The sequence below is a fragment of the Convolutriloba macropyga genome, unplaced genomic scaffold (genome assembly GCF_964194025.1).
Source record: "Convolutriloba macropyga unplaced genomic scaffold, txConMacr16.3 SCAFFOLD_1469, whole genome shotgun sequence".
Taxonomy (NCBI): domain Eukaryota; kingdom Metazoa; phylum Xenacoelomorpha; order Acoela; family Convolutidae; genus Convolutriloba; species Convolutriloba macropyga.
In genome coordinates this window covers 33855-40000 of record NW_027452203.1, presented here as the reverse complement: position 1 = coordinate 40000, position 6146 = coordinate 33855, and the positions used below count along the sequence as shown (strand labels likewise).

At 42.6% G+C, this 6146-nt stretch overlaps 1 pseudogene; it reads right to left on the bottom strand.

Annotated features, from left to right (window-relative positions):
• Positions 1-986: 986 nt before the first annotated feature.
• Positions 987-1138, bottom strand: LOC142357294 (5.8S ribosomal RNA; annotated as a pseudogene).
• Between the last annotated feature and the right edge of the window lie 5008 nt (positions 1139-6146).

Genomic DNA, 6146 nt, shown 5'->3' with positions numbered 1-6146 from the left:
GGCTTTCGCCTACTAGAAGCAACATAATACTCGTCTTGTTAGCTCATTCAATGAGAATAGCTTTTCCCGTTGAGAATTTTTGCCTTCAATTGGCGTTGTAGTGAGTTTGGCTACTCAGATCACCAAATACTTGTGACAATTCGAACCAGAAATGTTTTCAATTTTCACATGCTGATGTTTCGGATTCAACCTACTAGAAGCAGCATAATACTTGTATTCAACAATTTCTGTATCAAATCCCAGTTTTCTCTGGTGCATCTTTGCCAAACTATTCCAAACTGCCTGAGTCTGAATACCAATTACAGGTACTAGTAAATGCACGTTACTAAGGACTATATAGTTCTAGGTTACTGTACACAACGACGTTCACATGTTGATGTTTCAGCTGCCGCTTACTAGAAACAACATAATACTTATCGTGCATACCTTTCCATAACTTGTCCTTTTCAGATGCATTAGTTTCCCTTTGTCTTGGCTTCTACAGTCAGACTGGCTACTAGTAACAGCACAGTACTAATCACATATCGTTCTACAGTTTGCAGACAACTTTCACATGTTGATGTTTCAGCTTTCGCCTACTAGAAACAACATAATACTCGCTGTATACATTTGTAGTTCTCTATGTAACTTTCATGTGAAGAAGTTTCGCCAGTCTTTTTGACTGTCTCAAATCTGAGTCATGCTTAGGCTACTAGTTGCTTCATAGTACTTATCGCCTCGAGATCATTGAACAAAACTTGATTTTCACATGTTGCTGTTTCAGCTTCCGCTTACTAGAAACAACATAATACTAGTCTCATTAAGTTCCGTCTCTTTGCAATTTTCTTATGAAGAAAATTCGCCATCACAATGACTCCAGCAGTTCTTGATCAAGGAATGCAATCATTGATCAGAATGCTATTATTTGAATCGGTTCTGCTTTAAGTGTTCCAATTTTATTGGAAGCACCAACAATAGAACATCAATGTGTTCAATCGAGAGTTATATAACCCTGAATCGGACGCAGTCAACAGCCGATGCCGAGACCGCCTTTTGCGTTAGAGAGGTCGGTAAACAAATCTTGCGATTCATACCGAATTAACACATATAGCTGTGCTCCTCTTCGTAAAGCGAGCCAAGTGATCCCCTGTTGAAGGATGTATTTGGACCAATCTAGTAGCATTTGGTTTCCAACAAGCTCTCCCAAGTTAGCTTACTTATTGGGCTTTTCAACCAATTCGGTTGGCTACAAGCATCATCAAAGTACTAGCCACAGTTTGATCGCAAAATTCTACGACTTTCACATGTTGATGTTTCGGCTTGCGCTTAGCCTACTATAAGCAACATAATACTAGTCATATCATAGAGCGTGATCAGCTTGTGACGTTCTCATGATGAAGTTTCACCAACAGTGTCTCACTTCGAGCTTAAATCCAGCTACTAGTAACTACACAGTACTGACTGCAACGATAACTTTTATCTATACCTTTCACATGCTGCGCTTTCGGCCAGGGCCTACTAACGTCAACATAATACTCGATATAAACTTTTGTTCATGATGCAGCTTCCCCATGCAGAAGTTTCGCCTTCAAATGCTCTCTTGGCCATATGACGTAAGAAAAGGTTACTAGTAACATCACAGTACTAGCCACAGTTTGATTGCAAAATTCTACGACTTTCACATGTTGATGTTTCGGCTTGCGCTTAGCCTACTAGAAGCAACATAATACTAGTCATATCATAGAGCGTGATCAGCTTGTGACGTTCTCATGATGAAGTTTCACCAACAGTGTCTCATTTCGAGCTTAAATCCAGCTACTAGTAACTACACAGTACTGACTGCAACGCTAACTTTTATCTATACCTTTCACATGCTGCGCTTTCGGCCAGGGCCTACTAACGTCAACATAATACTCGATATAAACTTTTGTTCATGATGCAGCTTCCCCATGCAGAAGTTTCGCCTTCAAATGCTCTCTTGGCCATATGACGTAACACAAGGTTACTAGTAACATCACAGTACTAGCCACAATTTGATCGCAAAATTCTACGACTTTCACATGTTGATGTTTCGGCTTGCGCTTAGCCTACTAGAAGCAACATAATACTAGTCATATCATGGAGCGTGATCAGCTTGTGACGTTCTCATGATGAAGTTTCACCAACAGTGTCTCATTTCGAGCTTAAATCCAGCTACTAGTAACTACACAGTACTGACTGCAACGATAACTTTTATCTATACCTTTCACATGCTGCGCTTTCGGCCAGGGCCTACTAATGTCAACATAATACTCGATATAAACTTTTGTTCATGATGCAGCTTCCCCATGCAGAAGTTTCGCCTTCAAATGCTCTCTTGGCCATATGACGTAACACAAGGTTACTAGTAACATCACAGTACTAGCCACAATTTGATCGCAAAATTCTACGACTTTCACATGTTGATGTTTCGGCTTGCGCTTAGCCTACTAGAAGCAACATAATACTAGTCATATCATAGAGCTTGATCAGCTTGTGACATTCTCATGATGAAGTTTCACCAACAGTGTCTCATTTTGAGCTTAAATCCAGCTACTAGTAACTACACAGTACTGACTGCAACAATAACTTTTATCTATACCTTTCACATGCTGCGTTTTCGGCCAAGGCCTACTAACGTCAACATAATACTCGATATAAAATTTTGATCATGATGCAGCTTTCCCATGCAGAAGTTTCGCCTTCAAATGCTCTCTTGGCCATATGACGGAACACCAGGTTACTAGTAACATCACAGTACTAGCCACAGTTTGATTGCAAAATTCTACGACTTTCACATGTTGATGTTTCGGCTTGCGCTTAGCCTACTAGAAGCAACATAATACTAGTCATATCATAGAGCGTGATCAGCTTGTGACGTTCTCATGATGAAGTTTCACCAATAGTGTTTCATTCGAATTGGTTCTGCTTTAAGCTCTCCAATTGTTTTGGATGAACCAGTTTTGCCCTTCGAAGCCACTTTTGTGAGCTTTTGTGGGTCTTTACCAAGAGGATATACCTCAAGGCCTCTTTCAATTCCTTTAAGTTCTTTCAACTCCTTTACAGTTTCTAGGTTCACATAGCTGCAAACCTTATTTCTAGTTTTAAGTCTGGCCAACTTGGGGAGAGTTGGTGCAGACCGTGACCAATTCTAGTAGGATGCCACAACAAGAATGTGATCAACTTAGCTTGTCGATGAACCTGCCCCACATTCAAACAACTCTATCGCCTTTTCCTCGTATAGTTATATGCGAGGGCCTCTCATAGAGAGCGCTGTTAGCAACCTTTTCCACATAGACGATAAAGTTGTGAGTGTTTTGCACATGGCTGTTGTCATCACCACGTGACGAGTCAACTCAGCTTGACTCTCTACACTCCGACAAGCTTTGCACATACGCCTTTAGTTCAGTATGTGTCTTTAATCTGACTCCGGTGCCTCAAGCCGGAAAAATTGTCAGATTATGATCATTATCGGTTAGTCATCCCGATGCAAGATCGTATCGTACTGTCTTTGTCTACCTCCAGATTCCGAAGAACAGGAGGAGACTCTCCCAGACCTACATATCTGGGAGAATGTTCAGAGGGCGAGAAGCTGTGGATTACTCTCCCCTAAGAACTGACTAAACTTTACCCTCGTCCAAGGTAAGTTTATTTTAGCTAGCCTTCTATGTAAAGGATCTGAGGCTAAGCTGTGTTTTTTCGAGCCTTTGGCTCGGAGCAAGTTCAGTGGGCGCCCCGAGTAGCTCAACTCTTTCCCACTGAACAGCGCAACGCTCTGTCACTCGCTGGGATTTTTGCGTGTCGGTTCTAACCACGCGACTTGTGGACCTTTTTAGGCCTTTCTCATTCACAAGTCTATAGCTGGGCTTCTATAACCCAGCTTCTGAGATCTAGATAGCTGCAGTTCTGCTAGGCTGCTTTTGCTAACTAGTCTCCCTTTAAGCAGTCCCTTGCCATGACTGCTGAACTATGTATCCACACAAGTAGTTTTTGAGCTCGATACATAATTCGAGATTGGTTGCCAAGCAATCTCTAGCGACAGAGCGTCATGCGCACTACAGACATGGCCTCTACCAGCAGCCATGCCCGAAGGAATCAATCACTGATCCTTCCGCAGGTTCCCCTACGGAAACCTTGTTACGACTTTTACTTCCTCTAGACAATTAAGCTCGATCCGCTTCATCCCGTTGCCGGAGACCGAAGTCCCAACAGTAGGAATTTGCAATTCTTGCTTAACTATCCAATCAGTAGTAGCGACGGGCGGTGTGTACAAAGGGCAGGGACGTAATCCCTATGAGTTGTTGACTCATAAGTACCAGGAATTCCTGGTTCACGTCTGCAAGTTACAACAGACGATCCCCTTGAAGCGCTGTACTTTTCTCTGATTGCCCAGTCCATTTCGGACCAAGGGCTGAGTACTCAATCTAAAAGTACACAGTGTAGCGCGCGTGCAGTCCAGAACATCTAAGGGCATCACAGACCTGTTATAGCCTCACTTCATCTGCGGTATTTAATTCCGCATAGTTCCTCTAAGAAGTGTTTGAATTCACATATAGTGAATTTCATTATTTAGATGGAGAAGATCTCGTTCGTTATCGGAATTAACCAGACAGATCACTCCACTAACTAAGAACGGCCATGCACCACCGCCCATATAATCATGAAAGATATTCAATCTGTCAATCCTTAAGATGTCTGGACCGGGTGAGTTTTCCCGTGTTGAGTCAAATTAAGCCGCAGGCTCCACTCCTGGTGGTGCCCTTCCGTCAATTCCTTTAAGTTTCGATTTTGCAACCATACTTCCCCCGGAACCAATAAACTTTGGTTTCCCGGTTAATCTCTTGCCAAGTCAAGATCGACTTTGACAAATTGTAGGTTGGTATAGTTTATGGTCAGAATTACGAGGGTATCTAATCCTCTTCAATACTCTGACTTTCGTTCTTGATTAATGAAAACATTCTTGGCAAATGCTTTCGCAGTAGTTTGTCTTGCCACGATCCAAGAATTTCACCTCTAACGTAGCAATACAAATGCCCCCGTCTGTTCCTTTCAATCATTACCGCACTCAGCCAACCGGCATCAATCGAGTAGCGGGTCATTCTCCATTATTCCATGCTTTATTATTCGATCCCAAAGGATGCTTTGAACACTCTAATTTTCTCAGGGTGAAAACACCGTTTCCACAGTTCGTCACATTTAAGTGCAAACTATTTCTTCGATGCGAAGGATGAGCGGAACGAGTCAACAGATTTAACTGAAGACCATGTTGCCGTTCTACTCAAACAGATCCAACTATGAGCTTTTTAAACGCAGCAACTATTGCATACGCTTGTAGAGGCTGGTATTACCGCGGCTGCTGGCACCAGACTTGCCCTCTACTCGTTCATCAATGGAGCTTTTAAGTCCATTCCATTCTGATTACAAACCATAAAGGTTCATATCATTATTTCTAGTCACTACCTCCTCGTGCGGAGAGTGGGTAATTTGCGTGCCTGCTGCCTTCCTTGGATGTGGTAGCCGTTTCTAAGGCTCCCTCTCCGGAATCGAACCCTGATTCCCCGTTACCCGTCACAACCATGGTAGTCCGTTACACTACCATCATAGGTTGATAGGTCAGAAATTCGGAAGTTCCGTCCCCAAGCCGAAGCTATCTGGGATCTTTCAGTTACTAGGACTCATCACGGGATGTGTCTGTACTTAGCAAATCACCCGGTGTAGTCTTGTAAAAGTCTCCGACAGTGTCGGACAATCAGCATGCATTAGCTGCAGGGTTACCGCAGTTATTCATTTAGCTTGCAAATCAACTAATAGATAGTAACTGATTTAATGAGCCATTCGCGGTTCCACTTTTTCAAGCTTCGCTTGCACATGCATGGCTTAGTCTTTCAGACAAGCATATGGCAACTGACAGGATCAATCAGTTTAATTGTACTTTGAACAATCTTTCGATTTGTTCGAATTTAGAAAGACATAGCCTTGCGGCCTCGTCAATCTTGCTTTGAGCTTTTTAAATCACGAAGAGTTTCAATGCATGCTTTGGCATGGCTACTAGTTACTACACAGTACTCTACACACTTAGAGTTACCCACGATTACACATTTCACATGCTGATGTTTCGGCTCGCGCGTACTAGAAACAGCATAATACTA